Source organism: Schistocerca cancellata, chromosome 3 (genome assembly GCF_023864275.1).
Source record: "Schistocerca cancellata isolate TAMUIC-IGC-003103 chromosome 3, iqSchCanc2.1, whole genome shotgun sequence".
Lineage (NCBI taxonomy): Eukaryota > Metazoa > Arthropoda > Insecta > Orthoptera > Acrididae > Schistocerca > Schistocerca cancellata.
This window is the reverse complement of record NC_064628.1, coordinates 783,558,949-783,580,578: the sequence shown is the minus strand read 5'-3', so window position 1 is coordinate 783,580,578 and position 21,630 is coordinate 783,558,949. Positions and strand designations below refer to the sequence as shown.

At 38.0% G+C, this 21,630-nt stretch overlaps 1 long non-coding RNA gene across 1 annotated transcript in view; it reads right to left on the bottom strand.

Moving 5' to 3' along the window:
* Positions 1-5,245: 5,245 nt before the first annotated feature.
* The window catches only part of LOC126175836 (uncharacterized), a 33,459-nt gene continuing 17,074 nt past the window's right edge, over positions 5,246-21,630 (bottom strand). Inside the window, exon 3 of the long non-coding RNA XR_007535618.1 lies at positions 5,246-6,450. This is a non-coding gene — a long non-coding RNA (uncharacterized LOC126175836). The remainder of the gene's footprint in view (positions 6,451-21,630) is intronic.

Here is a 21,630-nt window from a genome sequence, read left to right as displayed (position 1 = left end):
ACTGACTATCTAATATGCTTGCCATCTATCTGTTGTGAAATCTTAGAACATATAGAACAAGCACAAACATAATGAGGTATATTAAATAGAATGACTTCCTCCGTGCGAACAGCATTTATTCTCAACACATCTACAATATGAAACCATCTCCTGTTTTTATCATGTGACATCCTGAAAGCAGCGTATCAAGACAGTCAGAAAGATGCAATGTTTCTGGCCTTCTAAAGGTACATTCATCAAAAAAAGTTTTTCATCACCTCGGTTCTGAGAGTTCCAGAACCTATACAGAAAATTGGAATAGATATCAACATGAACATCATTTCTGCCCTTTTTGTTGCTCATGAAAATCACACATTGCATGTTGTACCACCATACAGTGAGACCATCAGAGGTGATGGTCCAGATTGCTGTACACACCGGTACCTCACCTCTAATACCCAGTAACACAACCTCTTGCATTGATGCATGCTTGTATTTGTCATGGCATACTATCCACAAGTTCATCAAGGCACTGTTGGTCCAGATTGTACCACTCCTCTATGGCAATTCAGTGTAGAACCCTCAGAGTGGTTGTTGGGTCACATCATCCATAAACAGCCCTTTTCAATCTATCCCGGGCATGTTGGATAGAGTTCATGTCTCGAGAACATGTTGGCCATTCTAGTCGAGTGATGTTGTTATCCTGAGGTAAGTCATTTACAAGATGTGCATGATGGGGGTGCTAATTGTCGTCCATGAAGATGAATGCCTCGCCAATATGCTGCCGATATGGTTGCACTATCGGTCGGAGGATAACATTCACATATCGTATAGCTTTTACAGTGCCTTCCATGGTCACATGTCAGCTCCACATAAAGACAACCCAAAACAGCAGGGAACCTCCACCTTGCTGCACTTGCTGGACAGTGTGTCTAAGGCATTCAGCCTGACCATGTTGCCTTTATCCGGAGAAAGAAAACTGGTATTCTATGGATCGGAGCATGGAATGTCAGATCCCTTAATCGGGCAGGTGAGTTAGAAAATTTAAAAAGGGAAATGGATAGGTTACAGTTATATATAGTGGCAATTAGTGAATTTCGGTGGCGGGAGGAACAAGACTTTTGGTCAGGTGAATACAGGGTTATAAATACAAAATAAAATAAGGGTAATGCAGGAGTAGGTTTAATAATGAATAAAAAATAGGAGTGTGAGTAAGCTACTACAAACAGCATAGTGAATGTATTATTGTAGCAATATAGACACAAAGCCCATGCCTACTACAGTAGTACAAGTTTATATGCCAACTAGCTCTGCAGATGATAAAGAAATTAATGAAATGTATGATGAGATAAAAGAAATTATTCAGGTAGTGAAGGGAGACAAAAATTTAATAGTCATGGGTGACTGGAATTTGATAGCAGGAAAAGGAAGAGAAGGAAACATAGTAGGTGAATACAGATTGGGGCTAAGAAATGGAAGACGAAGCCCCCTGGTAGAATTTTGCGCAGAGCATAACTTAATCATAGCTAACACTTGGCTTAAGAATCACAAAAGAAGGTTGTATACATGGAAGCAACCTGGAGATACTAGAATGTATCAGATAGATTATATAATGGTAAGACAGAGATTTAGGAACCAGGTTTTAAATTTTAAGACATTTCCAGGGACAGATGTGGACTCTGACCACAATCAATTGGTTATGAACTGTAGATTAAAACTGAAGAAACTTCAAAAAGGTGGGAATTTAAGGAGGTGGGACCTGGATAAACTGAATAAACCAGAGGTTGTACAGAGTTTCAGGGAGAGCATTATGGAACGATTGACAAGAATGGGAGAAAGAAATACAGTAGAAGAAGAATGAGTAGCTTTGAGGGATGAAGTAGTGAAGGAAGCAGAGGATCAAGTAGGTAAAAAGATGAGGGCTAGTAGAAATCCTTGGGTAGCAGAAGAAATATTGAATTTAATTGATGAAAGAAGAAAATATAAAAATGCAGTAAATGAAGCAGGCAAAAAGGAATACAAACGTCTCAAAAATGAGATCGAGAGGAAGTGCAAAATGGCTAAGGAGGGATGGCTAGAGGACAAATGTAAGGATGTAGAGGCTTATCTCACTAGTGGTAAGATAGATACTGCCTACAGGAAAGTTAAAGAGACCTTTGGAGAAAAGAGAATCACTTGTATGAATATCAAGAGCTCAGATGGAAACCCAGTTCTAAGCAAAGAAGGGAAAGCAGAAAGGTGGAAGGAGTATATAGAGGGTCTATACAAGGGCTATGTACTTGAGGACAATAGTATGGAAATGGAGGAGGATGTAGATGAAGATGAAATGGGAGATACGATACTGCATGAAGAGTTTGACAGAGCACCGAAAGGCCTGAGTCGAAACAAGGCCCCGGGAGTAAACAACATTCCATTAGAAGTACTGATATCCTTGGGAGAGCCAGCCCTGACAAAGCTCTACTATCTGGTGAGCAAGATCTATGAGAGGCAAAACACCCTCAGACTCCAAGAAGAATATAATAATTCCAATCCCAAAGAAAGCAGGTGTTGACAGATGTTAAAATTACCGAACTATCAGTTTAATAAGTCACAGTTGCAAAACACTAATGCGAATTCTTTACAGACGAATGGAAAAACTGGTAGAAGCTGACCTCAGGGAAGATCAGTTTGGATTCTGTAGAAATATTGGAACACGTGAGGCAATACTGACCTTACGACTTATCTTAGAAGCTAGATTAAGGAAAGATAAACCTACATTCCTAGCATTTGTAGACTTAGAGAAAGCTTTTGACAATGTTGGTTCAAAATGGCTCTGAGCACTATGGGACTTAACATCTGTGGTCATCAGTCCCCTAGAACTTAGAACTACTTAAACCTAACTAACCTAAGGACATCACACACATCCATGCCCGAGGCAGGATTCGAACCTGCGACCATAGCAGTCGCGCGGTGACAATGTTGACTGGAACACTCTCTTTCAATTTCTGAAGGTGGCAGAGGTAAAACACAGGGAGTGAAAGGCTATTTACAATTTGTACAGAAACCAGATGGCAGTTATAAGAGTCGAGGGACAGGAAAGGGAAGCAGTGGTTGGGAAGGGAGTGAGACAGGGTTGTACCCAACCCCCAATGTTATTCAATCTGTATATTGATCGAGCAGTAAAGGAAACAAAAGAAAAATTCAGATTCGGAATTAAAATCCATGGAGAAAAAAGAAAAACTTTGAGGTTCGTCAATGACATTGTAATTCTGTCAGAGACAGCAAAGGACTTGGAAGAGCAGTTGAATAGAATGGACAGTGTCTTGAAAGGAGGATATAAGATGAACATCAAAAAAAGCAAAACAAGGATAATGGAATGTAGTTGAATTAAGTCGGGTGATGCTGAGGGAATTAGATTAGGAAGTGAGACACTTGAAGTAGTAAAGGAGTTTTGCTATTTGGGGAGCAAAATAATTGACGGTGGTCGAAGTGGAGAGGACATAATATGTAGACTGACAATGGAAAGGAAAGCTTTTCTGAAGAAGAGAAATTTGTTAACATTGAGTATCGATTTAAGTGTCAGGAAGTCGTTTTTGAAAGTATTTGTATGGAGTGTAGCCATGTATGGAAATGAAACGTGGACGATAAATTGTTTGGACAAGAAAAGAATAGAAGCTTTCGAAATGTGGTGCTACAGAAGAATGCTGGAGATTAGATGGGTAGATCACATAACTAATGAGGAGGTACTGAATAGAATTGGCAAGAAGGGTAGTTTGTGGCACCACCTGACAAGAAGAAGGGATGTTCTGAGGCATCAAGGGATCACCAATTTAGTATTGGAGGGTAAAAATTGTAGAGGGAGACCAAGAGATGAATAGACTAAGCAGGTTCAGAAGGATGTAGGTTGCAGTAGGTACTGGGAGATGAAGAAGCTTGCACAGGATAGAGTAGCATGGAGAGCTGCATCAAACCATTCTCGGGACTGAAGACAACAACAACAACAACAACAACAACACACATGCACTTATTACTAAATGCTCAATCATAAACAGTATCATTTGAGATTTGTGACTGGACTGAGACTTTCTTGATGGAGAGTGTACACTATGTTCTCTTGGATAAAGAACAAGTGACAGATGTAAAAGTATTTTCAAGTATGTGTTAGGGCAGTGCTTGGAACTCTGTTGTTCATGTTGCATATTAATGACCGCACAGATAATATTAATAGGTTCCTTGGACTATGGACTATTCACAGCTATGTAGGATGAACCTGCATAAATATTCCATCAGATCTTGATCAGATTTAAAAGTGGTGCAAAGATCGGCAAGTTGCTTTACAGGTTCAGAAAAATAAAATTATGTACGTAAAAAAAAGAAAAGAAAAAGTTGTATACTACGGCTACATTATGAATGTTAATGTTGGAATTGATCAGCTTAAACAAATACTTATGTGTAACAATCGGTAGGGATTTGAAATGGAATGACCACATAAGCTCAGTTGCAGGAAAGTGGGAGACAGACTCCAGTTCATTGGTAAAATACTATGGAACTGCAATCAGTTTACAAAGGAAATTGTTTACAAATCACGCATGCAACCCATCCTACAAGTGTGTGGGGCCTATATCAAATAAGACTAATGGGGGATATTGAATGGATACAGACAAGGCCAGCATGAATGTTCACAATTTTTTTGATCCATTAGAGAGTGTCACAAAAATGCTGAAGGAACTGGCAGATACTTGAAGACAGGAGCAAATTATCCCATGAAAGCCTACTTAGAAACTTTCTAGAATCATCTTTAAATGAGGAATATGGGACTATACTATAAGCTCCTGTCTATTTCTCCCATAGGGATGACAAAGACAAAATTAGACTAAGTACAGTGCAAACAGAGGCATTTAAGCAATCATTGTTCTCACAGTCCACATGCATATGGAACAGGAAAAAATCTTTAATAACTGGTACAGTGGAAAGTACCTTCCACCATGTACTTCAGAGTGGCTTACATTATGTAGATGTAGATGCAGCATAGAAGCTTTTATCTACTATAAGGACTTCTGAATAGGTCTTGCTGTTTGTTAAGAGGCTTATGTTGTACTTACCATCAGCACTATCTGATTGTAATCGAGTCACATGATTTTCATTGTAGATCACATTTTTTTGGTCTTGTTATTCCTCTGTTTGCATTATGTGTTTCATAATGGGCATTTCATACAGTAGAATACAATGAGATAATGTGGCAGGATTCTCTGAGCTGACAGGATTAGGATACACTTTTACACAATAGTAAACAAAACATTATTTAATAACAATTCTTATAAAAACCATGTACACATTTTCACAATTTTGATTCTTCATCACAAGTAACTTGAGCAATTTTTGACATCATCATTATTCATTATTTTCAGTGCAGATCAGTAGATTACACATCTCTCTCAAATTAATGATAATGTGTGGCAGCACATATTAATATTAAATTTATGACACTGAAATGGAATGGATGAATGAAAAATGAAAACCAATATATGCATTTCAATGAGCATTTCTATGTGAAGGCTAATTAGTGAATGGCTACAGTACCATACATAAGTAATTTGCTATGGATATTATTTATCATATGTCTGTTGATCATATTTGTCATTCTGCTTTTGAATATTTGAAATTAAATTTGAAGATTTTTAAGTAATTTCGTATAATGTAGAAAAGACTGAAAACAGTTTTGCCACAATCCTCTGAAAGGCACTGCACAAATATGTCAAACAAAATTTTATCATTTATTTTTTTAAAATGTTTCTTAAATGTATTGCTCCTCATCTATTGGAGCTGCCAGAACCCAAAAGTCTTTGAGGATTGTTACTGAAATGAATACTGCATGTTCATAAATGATAAACTATGATGAATTATGTACTGAATTTCCTATCGTGTGTCAAAGGCGTAATGAAATACTGCACATAGAAGTTCTAAGAGTTCAGAATTTTTCATGGCATTTTTGCTACTGTAATACAAAGCCACATTACAGATGGTATGCCATGATTATTAAAATTTGAAACTAAATGCTGTAAAATAATTGTGGTGAAAGACTGTGAAGCACTGTTGTGTGTCTGCTGGCTGTAAACCAGTATAAAATTAGTCTATTCACCAAGACACAACATAAATGTCAAAGTACACATCACAAAAGTCATTCAGCTTCTTCTGTCATTTACAGTCCTTGTCCTTCACTCTGTTGTTCTTAGTTAATAACTAACACTCATGCACACCACTATTTTCTCCATCTGACAACATTCACTTGTCTATTCACATAACATTGCTAACTCAAGGTGAGCAAATCTGCACACTGTCGCCATTCTGTGGTCCCAGGATGTTCTTGTTGGAAATGTGATGTTATTGATTGTACCAGTGGCCTTAGCAGCCACACTAGACTAGAAGCAACTTGTATGAGAGTAACCACAACGAGACAGAGGGATATTCCTGATGAAAGAGAAGACAAATGACCTAAAAACAAAAATATGTTATCTTTTAGTGAACTTACTGAAAATATAGTCAAAATAAAATACACATAACATATTGATGGCACCATACACATAATTATCAACATCTATTACAAACCATGTGAACAACAAAATACATAATTACAATTAGCTAACACTAACTATTAAGCTTAATGAGTGAAAATAAAACTATTGTGGAACATGAGGCAAACCCTAGAAACCTGTACTAGTGAAAGTGTAATGCAATTAACACTATGCAGTCTGAAGTTGCTAAAATAACTAACATACAAATTATTAATAAATTAATTTTTCATATTCATTCCAGAGTAGCATGCTACATAGGCAGTCATTAAGGAAAACAGCAGAAGAGAATGCAAAATATTCACTGCAAAGGATTCAGAAAAGATAAGAAAAGAAAATTGAAAGTGGGCTGAAAAAGAGAGGTGATGAGAAAAGTTAATAATGCAAATAAAATCTGCAATAAGATGGATGCAAAGCACCAACAAAAGACAATGGAAATAGGGTAACATACAACAACAAACTGACTGTGTTGGCACAGATTAATGCATACAATAAACTTCTTAACTGTGCACCTTTGCTATACTGCTGCCTCAGGTACAATCAAGTTTACTCGAGAGGTGACACAGAAACAGTGATTCCCTGTGATTTATGCTACAGGGCCATATGTTACACTACTACTGGGTGTTCCACTTAATCTTAAACATCATCAGTGAAAAATTATGTAAATGCTTAAGTTGAACAGTATTGCAGAAATATTGCTACAGACATATACATTTCTCTCATCTACATCTGTGTAATGGACTGATTTATTGTTTTTTTTTTTTTTTTTTTTTTTTTTTTTGTAACAGTTTCTTCATTAAGAAAAATCTTCAGGTAGGTGGAACAATTCAACCTATACATTACCAATGTTAAGCAGCTGCTACAAACAGGATTAATACCAAATGATCATTAAATTGCTATGAATAATATTTGGGACACTTGGAATATACTGCAATGCCCTACATATCTCTCCTATTGAGATTTTGAGGACAAGATTATATTAACTACAGCACATACAGAGGCATTTAAACAGTCATTCTTCCCACACTCTACATGAGAATGGAAGGGAGAAGACCATAATAACTGGTACAGTGAGACATACCCTCTGCCATGCATTTCACAGTGGTTTGCAGAGTGTAGATGTAAAATTATTTATGCTTACTCACTATAAATTTAAAATTGTAGAATAAACAAGTATGCTGATACTATGAAACAATCTTCTGCTTCTTTAAATATATTCAATCGTTGCTATTCATATTCTATTTCTAGCTTAGTATTTACATGACTACATTTACATTATAATCTTTATTTAATTAAATTTTATTTATTTATAACAGAGCCATTACTGAAGGAACTAAAAGAACTCTGTTACAGGATTTGAGTTGGAGGTGATCCTTGAGATATGAACCATGGTGTAGTAAAAGTTGTCTGATTAGGTTATGAAGTGTTTATTGTTAGAGAGAACACTATCTCAGAATCTCACTTAAGATCACTTCTCAAGCTCAGGAGCTGATTAAAGACTTCAGAACAGGCTGGCAATAAACCAAACAGAAACAGTCTTCTGACAGTTTATACAGCAAGAGGTAAATTACAGAAGTATTCAAGCATACAAGATATTGGATGCATGAAACCTATATTTTGAGAAGTTCAGTGTGGAATTATTACAAGTACATAAATGTTATTTGATATTTCAGATGGTGTTTTCGAATGTTATAACTAAACATAAATTCTTAGATGATTAATTTTTTCTGTCTGATGATGTTATGACTGATACAACATTTTTAAACTTATTCATGTAATAATAGTTGGTGATACATTTTGATTTTCAAGAAATATGTAGGCCAAATATTCCACTTTAAAGGATATGCACGTAAAGACAATGTAATAGAAAGCCATTTCAGATTGCTAGCCTTCTCATTCAACCACTTCAGAGGTATGGAATAAGTCAAGAAAGTAGTGACAGATGCCCATTCAAATGCTGATTATGCAACTGTGTAACCACAAAAATATATTTAACATTAGTGTGGCAACACTGCCAACAAAAAGTATTAATTGTGCTGGCCTTTGGTGGCCTTTTCCAGAACACTGGCCAGCACTAGGAAACATTGTATCACAGGTGCTGAACTAAGTGCGCGTATGACAAGAGAAGACCAAGACTTGCCCCCAGGCTATGGGCCAATAATGCCCCTTGGGCAGCAGGCATATACGTTGTCACCGCTGCTGACTGAGCTGCCTCAGTCTCTCAATCTTAGTACCTCAGTAAATCACATCAGGACTCAGTTTGCATTGCACCTTAGTACATCACTCTGTACTCCAGTCTTCCACAGTGATAGTCATTTCCTCACACCTTAGTCATTTTATATAGTTGTGATATGGACATGGACAAGATTCAAGAATTAGTACATGTTACTTGATTGCTGTTATCCACCAAACTTCAGACTGGACATTTTTGAAGATAAGTACTCAACTGGTTCCTGTGATAAAGTGTATTTTAACCATGTGTGCACTTTGTGTTGTAGTGAGAGGAAACCGGCCACCCAGCTATCATACCACCCTCTGCTCATCCACCCAGGAACCACAAAACATTACAAGAGGGTACAGCCACAACAATAATTGTACTCAATACATGCTTAACAAGAAACAACAAGTAGAAGAGCTGTTACTTCGTAATAAACAAGACAAGGAGAAAGGGTAACTCATACTTTGACATTTCTAATATTCAGCTGTGTTGCATGTACCACTGAATATCCATTCTCTTGTCACTGTCAGTCCATTCACTATAACTTGTAAGCCATGTTTCTACAGCTTTAGTGTTGCATATAATTTATTATTTGCTTAAATGTGCACAGTTATGTGTAAGTTACATAAATTATATAGCTTTGTGATGTCTCACCTTGTTCATCACATTTCAGTATTCACATTGTTTATTATTTACAGAGTTCTACCTGTGATTTTACTCGTTTTTTACAGCCGGTCACAGGGTTGGTCGCACAATTCACACACACAGTTACTGCTGGGGTCGTGGAAACTCTTGTTCTGGCATATTTTGTGTTGGTGTCCATGCACTGCTGTTGAGTTCATCAGGTGTCAGAGTTCTTGATTTGCGTTGGTTCAGGATCTGTTTGTCATTGCTTCTGTTGTATAAAAGTCCAGCCAAATTTCCCTTCTCTTCTTCTCTTTTTCATGTAGGGGTTTATTCAAGTTGTCGGTGGATGGGAGCCTCATACACAGTTCCTCTATGAAAAAGGGTTCCCTAGCGAGTTCATATACTAGCCTCAACTTTAAGTGTTTTGAAACACCTAGGGCAGCTTTCAAGAAGCTTGATTTAACTGTTTCCAGAGTCCTTAGGTCTTTTAGACTTAACTTTTCCCAAAAGAGATCTATTCCATAGGTTGTGATGGGAACTATTTTTGCGACGAAAAAGGCCATGGCTGATTTCAGTGACAGTCTGGATGTTGCCTTGATGTCAAACATGGATTTTGTGTCAGTTGCTGCTAGAGATTCAGAATGATCTGGCAGTGCTTGTGTTACATATAATTTGCTGTTCTGATTATCTTTGATTCCACATGTGTGTGTCTTGTCTTTCAAGTATCTCTGTCTATGTTTATTTGTGAGCATCTTTGTTAATGCTTCTGGTCTGGACAGAGTTTCTCTCTGTTTTAGTCATTTCATGCAGCAATCTTCAATATCATTCTTTACAACTGAACAATATAACTTGCTCATCAGAAAATCTGACAATAAACAGGTTGATAAGGAAAAAGTTTAAAGGTGCTAAGACTGACAACGGGGCTGAGTGCATTAATCATCACCTTCACTGACATTTAAAGGAGAATGGTATTATCCGTGAGAGCAGTTTACCATATGCAGTATGGTAAAGTTGAATCAGAGCTACAGAGTAGAGTGCTTATGCAATGCTTACGGTATCTACTCTGGCCTACCATGGACAATTTGCACAGAAGATATCATTGTGGTAGTTTAGATAAGCCTTTATCCTGGTAAGCTCAATTATTATATGATATATCTTATTAATATTATAGTGTGTCCTATTCCCATTTTGGTGGCCAAGAAAAGTTTTCAGTCATTTTTGTTTATTCTAGAATGAATTTTCACTCTACAGCAGAATGTGCCTTGATTCCAAACTACCTGGACATGAACCTGGAATCTTTGCCTTTTGTGGCAAATGCTCCACCAACTGAGCCATCCAGGCATGACTCATGATCTACCCTAACAACTCTACTTCTGCCAGTGTTGATGAAGGACCCTTTCTGAATGTATCCACTACAACTATAAACAAAGTACTAGCAGAATTCAAGATTTTTTTTTACATCACAACTGATAATCAAAATTATTTTGTAGATTTATAAATCAAATGAAACCATGAAAGTCAGTATGTATTCATTTGTCAACTGCTCTTAGAAGACTTCAGTATTCACAATTGCAAGCACAATGCAGCACATATTAATGGCAGTTCAGAGCTACTGTTGGGATAATGTACAATGAATGAAAATCACAGAAAGTGTTCTCTTTTGTGAAGCTGTAGATAAGCTGATGCTTTCAACTACTGCAGTCAGATCTGGCATAATGTTTTCTGACAGCCTTGTAAGTCAGTTTCTATAGAACCTTGGAACTGAACGTTTGGCTAATGTTGACTGTGTCCTGAATTGTCTTCAATGGACAAGAGATATGGATGTGAAATACAATCATAGTAAACTCACACTTTGCATGTACTCAGATTCTGGTGGATACACACTGATGAGCCAAAACATTATGACCACCTGGTTAATAGCTCGTTTGTCATCTTTGGAACGAAATACACCACTGATTGTGCATCTCATATTAGGTTTGTGGACGTATGTGGCATCTGATGTCTATGTGCTGGTAATATACACTACTGGCCATTAAAATTGTTACACCAAGAAGAAATGCAGATGATAAACGGGTATACGTTGGACAAATATATTATACTAGAACTGACGTGATTACATTTTCACGCAATTTGGGTGCATAGATCCTGAGAAATCAGCACCAATAACAACCACCTCTTGGCGTAATAATGGCCTTGATACGCCTGGGCATTGAGCCAAACAGAGCTTGGATGGTGTGGACAGGTACAGCTGCCCATGCAGCTTCAACACAATACCACAGTTCATCAAGAGTAGTGACTGGCGTATTGTGACCAACCAGTTGTTCAGCCACCATTGACCAGACATTTTCATTTGGTGAGAGATCTGGAGAATGTGCTGGCCAGGGCAGCAGTCGAACATTTTCTCTATCCAGAAAGGCCCGTACAGGAACTGCAACATGCAGTCGTGCATTATCCTGCTGAAATGTAGAGTTTCGCAGGGATCGAATGAAGGGTAGAGTCACAGGTCGTAACACATCTGAAATGTAATGTCCACTGTTCAAAGTGCCGTCGATGTGAACAAGAGGTGACCGAGACGTGTAACCAATGGCACCACATGCCATCACACTGGGTGATACGCCAGTATGGCGATGACGAATACACACTTCCAATGTGTATTCACCGCGATGTCACCAAACACAGATGTGACCATCATGATGCTAGAAACAGAGCCTGGATTCATCCAAAAAAATGACGTTTTGCCATTCATGCACCCAGGCGCTCCTGTCTGTGATGTAGCATCAAGGGTAACCGCAGCCATGGTCTCCGAGCTGATAGTCCATGCTGCTGCAAACGTTGTCAAACTGTTCATGCAGATGGTTGTTGTCTTGCAAATGTCCCCATCTGTCGACTCAGGGACCAAGACGTGGCTGCATGATCCGTTACAGCCATGCGGATAAGATGCCTGTCATCTCAACTGCTAGTGATACGAGGCCATTGGGATCCAGCACAGCATACTGTATTACCCTCCTGAACCCACCGATTCCATATTCTGCTAACAGTCATTGGATCTCGACCAATGCGAGCAGCAATGTCACGATACGATAAACCGCAATCGCGATAGGCTACAATCCGAGCTTTTTCAAAGTCGGAAATGTGATGGTATGCATTTCTTCTCCTTACACGAGGCATCACAACAACATTTCACCAGGCAACAGCGGCCAACTGCTGTTTGTGTATGAGAAATCAATTAGAAACTTTCCTCATGTCAGCACGTTGTAGGTGTCACCACCGATGCCAGCCTTGTGTGAGTGCTCTGAAAAGCTAATCAAATGCATATCACAGCATTGTCTTCCTGTCGGTTAAATTTTGCATGTGTAGCATGTTATCTTCGTGGTGTAGCAATTTTAATGGTCAGTAGTGTATTTTGCATAAATAATGAGCCACTGATTTGGGTACACAGTGATAGCACCCTGTAGCAACTCAGATGAGTTCCATAGGATTTATGTCAGGTGAATCTTGTCACCAAGAAATCAAAGTGAGTTCACTATAATGCTTCTCAAACCACTATAGCATGGTTCTGGCTCCAAGGCATGGAGAATTATACTGCTGAAAGATGACATTACGGTTGGGGAAAACATCAAGCAAGAGGGGATGCAGGTGGCTGGCAGCTGTCAGTTTGTTGATTGCTACCACAGGTCCGATGCAAACACAGAAGAATGTCTCCCAAAGTATAATACTGCTCCTACCAGCCTATGTCTGTGGTGTGCTGGACATTTCAAGCTACTGCTCACCTCGATGGTGCCACTTGTAGAGACAACAATCAACCTAGTGCGGGGTGCACCTGTAGAGCAGACACATTTCCATCAATCACTGATCAAATTCCAATGGTTCCATGCCTGCTGCTATCATAATTGACAATGTTGTTGGGTCAATATGTGAACATGTAGGGGTGGTATGCTGTGGAGCTCCATGTTCAACTACGTACAATGAAATATTTGCTCCAAAACACTTGTGCATGCACCAACATCATTGTCTTTTGGAAGAGATGCCGCAGACCATCATCCATTCTATTTTACACAACAGACAAGCCTCCAAACCCCATGTTCTGTGAAGAGTCGTGGACATCAAATCATTTAGCACCTGATGGTAGTTTCACTATCTTGCTATCTCTTTCTATAGGTGCTCATGACAGTAACACATGAACATCTGACCAGCTTCATTGTTTTTGAGATACTTATTTGCAGGCTCTGAATAATAATAATCTGCCCTTTGTTGAAGTCTTTTATCTCAATGGATTCCCCCATTGCAGCCCAGATCTTCACTAGAGTGATCCCCAATCCACATCTGCTCCGCTTACATACTTTTGTTACTGCGTCATGTGCCCACAACACCACCAGGTGACATTCAGTATCGTGGTGGGCAGTGGCCATAATGCTTTGACTTATCAGTGTACTTATGTATATTTTATATGTTATACAATGTGCTACATGAATTATTCCCTAGAGAAACTGTTGCTTCACTATCTCACATGTAATAATGTGTCAGCAAATCTACAACAAAAGCAGAGTATGTTTCAGCTTCAGATGTTGCTGTTGGAGTCATGTGAGTCTGAATGTCCATTTAAGGACCTGGAATCAACACCAGAGCAACCAACTCAACTGTTCGTGGACAACCAGATTGTATTACAGTTGAAGAAAAACTATACCCATCATGAAAGCACTCAATACAGGGACAAAGTTTCATTACATACATGAAAAGAAGATAATGACTCATTTCTTGTTTACTATACCAGATCAAAGGACCAGCTAAAATGACTCCTTTCTTTTTCATATGCTAGATCAGAAGACCAGCTGGAAAACATGTTTACAAAGCCACTTACAAATATTCTGAACTAACTGCTATTAATAGTACTGCCTTTAAAATCATTAAACACACAAGGGAGTAAAACAAAATACACACTGGTGTGCAAAATTAAAGCATCAAATGGAAATTTTGCAAGGTTGCATTTATTTTGCCACAAAACAGTACACATATGTGACGATAAAATACAAAACGTGTTCAGAATACAGGACGTAAACAACTGCAACATGCATAATGGTAGACAAAAATGTTCTTCATTTTTTCAAACTTAACAGATTTGCACACACGGATTCTGACAGCTGGTTAATGTTCTGTGTCGAGTGTGACCACATCTGGCAGCAACACAGGCATAAAAACAACGGGGCATGCTGTGAATTACGTCATCAGTCTCATGTTTAGACAATAATGCATGTTCCTCCTTCAGAGCTGCTCACAAATCTTAGTGAGTGGCTGGTGGAAGCTGAGGCGATTCAACCCATCTCCCAATCTATCCCAAATATGCTGTATGGGATTCAAATTGGGAGAGAGCCATGGGTGCAATATCTTTCATTTCCAAGAAAACATCAACCACCTGTGCTCTATCGAGCATTATCATCCTCCAGTACAAAGTCTGGGCCCACAACACCTTGTGACAACTGCACATGAGGTCTCAGGATCTTGTCATTATAGCTGACAGCAGTTAAACCTTTACCCATACAATTTTGTGAAGAGGTATTTGTGTGGTTAACATAATACCTGTGCACACCATTAGGATCTTCCTCGATACCAATCTCCTTCCACAGTGTTTGGGTCCCCAAAATTAAGTTTCACATTCCCTCCAGATGTGAATCCATCTTGAATTACTCTCCAGACCAAATCAGAAATCATCTGTGAAAAGAACATTGGCCCACAGCTTGTCCATCCGGACAGCACGCTGACAACACCACTCTAGACGTTCCCTTTTGTGAAGGTGCATCAGAGGTATACATACAGCAGGTTCCTGACAATAAAGGCAATTCTGCCGAAGTCTTCTGTACACCATTTGCCTCAATACAAAATGTCCAGTGGATGCTGCTGGGTCAGATGCTATTTGCCACGCATTACTAAGGCAGTGCTGTTGGGGCCTTACAACCAAATAACAGTCCTCTGTTACTGATGTCACAAATGGTCAGCCCTACCCTGGTCTTCAGGATACAGTTTCAGTCTCTATAAACTGTTGCCACATCCAAAAACAACAGAATGATTCACTTTAAGCCATCAGGTAACATCATTTTGCATCTTCTCTGTGCCATACTGCACCATCTGTCACTGTATACACAGCAGTTGTGGATGAGGGACTACCCAGAAAACACTATTCCATTGGATAGATGGCCTGACATCATCACTGGTGTGGTTGTCCATTGATTAGAATGCCACTTTCTGTGCTGAACACAATCGTACTGACGTCTGTTGACAGTTTGCATGATTATATCATGAATTAGACACAGAAGGGGGAAACAACAGTTTATTGCTTTATTTTTAGATGCCAGTGTAGCTTGTTATGCTGATTATTTGTGATGTGTATGTGTGTGTGTGTGTGTGTGTGTGTGTGTGTGTGTGTGTGTGTGTGTGTGTGTGTGTGAGGGGAGCTAATATGTCCTAGCTTCAGTGTGTGTGGTGGGCGATCATAGGTGGGTCCATTTCCTATCTAATGTCATGTCATTTTTGTGGTCTCTGATGAGTGGAGGTGGTTCTTCATCTGTCATGTATTTTATTAACTTAAAAAGCATGTCGCTGCAAATATTTGTTTGGTTATTTACTATACGTTTATTTTCTTTTCTTACCTTTTATTACCTTTTGAGTCTAGAAATTCTCATGTCAGATTAAAAGATACATAGGTGACATCCTCTTCTCAGAAACAATCCAGAAAATAAGATAGAACAACTACACACAGAGATAAACACACTACATAGAACAGAAAGTTCACTTTAGAGAAATAATAAGCAGGGCAAATAGGCATCATAGATATACCCATCATAAAGAAAAATAACCAACATGCATTCAAAATTTATGGGAAAACGACCAAAACAGACATAGTAAGACACCTATCATCTAACTACTCACAGTCCCGAAAAACAAGCAGCTCTCTGATACAAGCTCCACAGACTAAACACAGTACCACTTGACAAATGCAACTACAATAAGGAGCTAGACATAATTCAGATAGAAAAACATAATGGATACCAAAAATCTATAGTTACAAAATTGAATAACAAAAGCCAGAAAAAAAACAAAAAATTATAAACAAAACATCACATAAATCCACAATCCCACAACACAAACCATCAACACACAGAACAACAACAACATCAACAACTACACTACACAAGGCACAACATCAAACTCAACAGACAAGCTGGTACTCATTCACATACAAAAAGAAACCGAAACACAAGTTGTGAACATTATCAAGAAACAAGGAATAAAAACAGCATACAAAAACAATATCTCAATATGGAAATGTCTGAGGAAGGAAGATGACACTGACATATATTTTTAAAAAATCTGTTATTTGCCAATTCCAGTGTAACAGTTGTGATGCTCTATATTTAGGGCACAGCAGTGAACATCTGAAATAATTTATAAAGAACATAAAAGGGCATGGAAACATGGTGCCAGCCATTCAACATTTGCAGAACACCTCTGACATGAAAACCACCATCCTAACACAATAAAAAGAGACAAGAAAAGAGATTCAGTAACAAAAACATCTCCTAACCTTACAAGAGTACTTCCGAATCCAAAAGGCAATAATAGACGAGAAACATATAATAAACAACCAAACAAACATTAGCAATGAAACAGGATCCAAACTGATAAAATATGTAGGTAAAGAACAACTTTGCTAGCCTTCCTAGATCACCTACCATTGTACCATAATGAGGCATTCATTTACACACACAGAATTTGAGAGAGAGAGAGAGAGAGAGAGAGAGAGAGAGAGAGAGAGAGAGAGAGAGAAAGAGAGAGGGAATAACAGATACTCTCACTACCACCAATGCTAACAAAAAATGAATGCATCCTGCAATATTACAACAAAGAACACAGAATGGCAGTCAACCTAGATAACATATAGTGTAAGAGAAAGTGCTGTGTGCAAAATTCTACACATATGTGGAAGATAATGTTACAAATGATGTAAGAAACAGAAAAACCAAGAGTAAAGAATATAATTTTTGCCATTTAAGTAAAAACATGAGAACTGTTCAAGATCCTAGCAAGCAAAATAGTTCCCTGCACCGAATTCCTTTAAAATCTAGAACTATTCTGTAAACTTAGTGGTTAGACAACCGGATATGACTGTAAAATAGAGAACAACTTAAGATAATCACAGAAGGAAAGGTGATATCTTGATGAAATAAACTGAATAGAGCATTATATCTGTGGAAAATATAGTAAGATGTGACTAGCAGATCAACTGTTAAACATTGTGTATAGATTTTCTATTTTGTATAGAATATTTTATACATTTTATGAGATGTGATATAGATGGGAGGGTTTGTATAAATTTTGAAAGTGATGGGTATTGTAGCTGAAATGTGTGATTTACAAGAACTGATAAATCATGACTAACACAAAACACGCATCACACCTTTCAAACAACCTTCACAAACAAGTGTGCCTGATTTATCATCATTTGCCATTTCAGTAGGTTTGGAGGGGTTCCTGTCTTTGGGGATATCTTCTTTCTCTTCTCCAATCCTAGTATATGTTGCTATTTTTTCCTTTCTTACTTCTCATTTGAGGACCTGTCTATTCCCTCTTTCTATATTCACAAACTCCTACCACTGAAGACCTTCCTTATTTCCATGGTTACAAAACACCTAAATCTTATCTTTAGATATGAAGGCCGAAGAATCAGACTATACAGACACACATCCACATATACACAAATATACACTTCTACACAAACATTAAATCACATAAAAGGAAGGCTGTCATGACGTGACAACCATAAGGTGTGGTAGGGAAAATGTGTGTACATATGGAAATATGTGCACATATATAGGAAGCTATGATGGTTCTACATTGAATATACATAAGAAGAGGTGCACATACATAATGAACAACTATAAAGTGGTAATGAGTAATGTATAAGTAAGAGAGGTGCGTGAGCAAAGAAAGAAAACGAAAGTAAGAGTAGAATTAGTCATGTTGGTCACTAAGAAACATCAGCGTAATGACTACTCTGATGAATTGATGGATAGTGGAACATAAATAGAATAGAACTCTAGAGAGTAAATGATATATTAAAGAATGAATGCAAAGTTTAAGATAGATTTATATCTTTACCAGAAGATACTTAATTATGGTATACATAGAAATGTATACTATGGTAATGAACCATGAGGCCAACTCAGAAAGGATAAGGGGGGCGTACCTGACATTCAATAAGTACAAAGGGCAGGTGTACCTACGTAGAGATAGGATGATCTGTGGCCTAAAAAATAGGGATGATTTGTAAGGGGGTACCTACCAGAATGAAAGGAGGAAGTGCTCTCATAAGGTCAACCCACAGGCAAGAAATAGGTGCTGATCCTAGGAGAAGGGGACAGTATCATGACAAAAGTCACAAATTTTATAGGAATTATTCTGGGAAGTGTGAATTCTATGAACAACTAGCGTTATTAGGTTTCGTGGAAACAAATGAGTGTCAAAAGAACACTTTGATTTCGCTCAAAGTTCCTCCAAGCTACAAATAATAAAAGTTATACATACTTGAAAAAGTTAAAGCAAAAGATAAGAATAGAAAATACATTACTCATGTGTCATAAACACATGTAGTTTATGATTGAAAAAAAAAAAAAAGACAAAAAGGAAATAAAGAAAAGAAAAAGAGTTCTCAGAATTACTAAATATTAGTAAAGCTGACTAAAACCATGGGTAAATGCTCATGTCTTAATAACAAAGTAAAATAAGAAAAGAGTAGAGAAACAAGTAAGTGAAAGATTGTTCAAGAGAGGACAAAGAATTGTTATTAAAAGAAAATATATGTATATAAACATATGTAATAATTGTATACTGTTAAGATATGATATGTTGTTATGAGTGATATTATTTGCATAATGATTATGTATAAAATATCATGTGTTCGATCTGAAGGGGGGGGGGGGGGGGGGAGGATATGTAGTGATTCGAGAATTTCTCAGTAAATTCTAGAACCACTCAGCCTTCTACCGTCTTGAACATACAATATTCTGGATATGAGTGTTGGATGGTAAATTCTACCTACTGTGCATCACATGTTTGTGTGTGCAGGTTTAACATCAATCGCAGGAAGAAAGTAGATGAGGCGGTCGGACGGCACTGACAAGTAACTGTCGGGCAATCTATAGATGTTTTAGTGAGTGTGTAAGGAAGAACCACGAAGTTTATATGCAGCTCTGTACTTATTGTGTCATTGATTATTGTTATTAAAACAAGAATAGTTGAAAAAGTACTCTTGTAGGCTCTTGACTCAGCCTTGTTAGAGGCAATACTCATTTTATGATTCATGTTTAGAAAGGTCAAAGTATCCAAGCCAACTTTCTTTTAACTGTAATTTAATTTGTTTCTAATGTATGACTGTATGAAAGACTTACAGAAAGTTACCTATTTATGTGGAAAGTGAGAATTTTATGGTTTATGGAGATCAAATACACTGTTAATTGACAAAGAGTAAATTTTGTATGTCTACTTATTTCATAAGTAGAAAGATGCTTAGAAGTTCCTGTACCTAGCATTACTCAATGGAGAAGAAGTTAAGAGTGTTTCCAGCAGCCGGCTAGCCAGTAGAGAAGAGTGACTGCTAATTCCAAATAAGTCATCTCGTAAAGAAGTGGAGGGTGGTTTGGGGGAATTAATCGACATAACCCTGATTCACACTAACACTTTAAGTCATCAGAATGTTAGAAGCTTTGTCATAGCCCTGCAGAGACCACAGACACTAGCAAATACTGACACCTAAAACAACCATCACAGAATTTTCCACAGCATTGTTGTAGTAATTTCAGTGAGATTTATCTCACCATGTTTAGAAGTCATAGCTGAGGGTGCTTGTGTGTTAACTCTATCACACATCTCTGTTGTCAGCACACACTCATTAACTTCATAACTGGAATTGTATAGTCTAAAGACTACAAAGGGGTAAGCAGTTTGTGTATGGTCTATGCTTTGACCTGGAGGGGCTGTTGTGTACTGGTGATTTCTGCAACATGGGAGGCCGTACACCACAGGATGCACCCTAAGATTGGCATGCAGCATGGGCATTATGGCCTTTCAGACCATCATTTCATGATAGAAGTTTGTGTGTTACAGTACATGGAGTTTTATCACCATGATCCATGTTACAGTCTCCTATTGAACTACATTAGGGTAACTGAAATCTTACCCATTTTTACTGTATACCACACAAATGAGTAATCCTCCATCAATAATATTCACTCATAAATAATGAGATCTTATGTGAAAAGTCTGACATTGCAATTAGCATTGCCAGCTAACGTACTAATATAATTTCATGAACAGTAGTGTTCTTATCCCGTTTCCCTTCAACCCAGCCACAACTACTTTTGTGGCTTTAGATGAACACACATTTAGCAAGAATGCTGGATTCTGCATCTCATGTAAATGTAACCACAAAACAGGCAAGGAATTTGCATGAGTTGCTGAAAGTTAAGAATCACCTGCTTCATCTTATTATTTTTGTCTATGATATGCACACAAAGTAATGGTCAGGTCTGGCACACACATTAGAAATCATAGCAGAAGACCTGAGTTTATGATTGGTATTTTTACTGTATCATCTCTTCCTGCCCTGTCCTTCCTGCTACAGTGCTCATGCCGAAGGCTGGTGATGTGACTCACCGATCTTTCAAAGTGCTGCTGCGTAGTTACGCACGTCCTCTACACGCGGCGCTGTCTGCCAGCCATGCAGCAGCAGCGCCACCTAAGCGGCCAGCCAGCCAGCGGCCGCTAGACTCGGACTCAGTTATGATTTGACTGTTAAAGTGTGCACACGTTTTACTTTATTTACTTGATCTGTGACTTTCATGTATTGTGTCATCCTTGAAATATATTTGTTCAACTTGAAGTTATAACAGCTGGTTTGGTGCAGCTGACTACCTAATATGTCCTGTGTTTTCTTCAGCTCTGCGCAAGTAAAGTAACCTACATCTACTTGAATCTATTTACTACACTCGAGCCTTGCTCTTTCTATACAATTTTTGTCCCCTCTCCTTCCCTATATTAAAAAATTTACAATCCCTCACACTTCTATGTAGTCATGTTGCGATGTAAATTCTGTTCCCCTTAATTTCTTTCTTTCTTTTAACATCACATCTCAAAAGCTTTTATTCTCCTCTTGTCTTGCCTGTTTGCTGTTAATGTTTCACAATAGTATTTTGGATGAAGCTGAAGAAT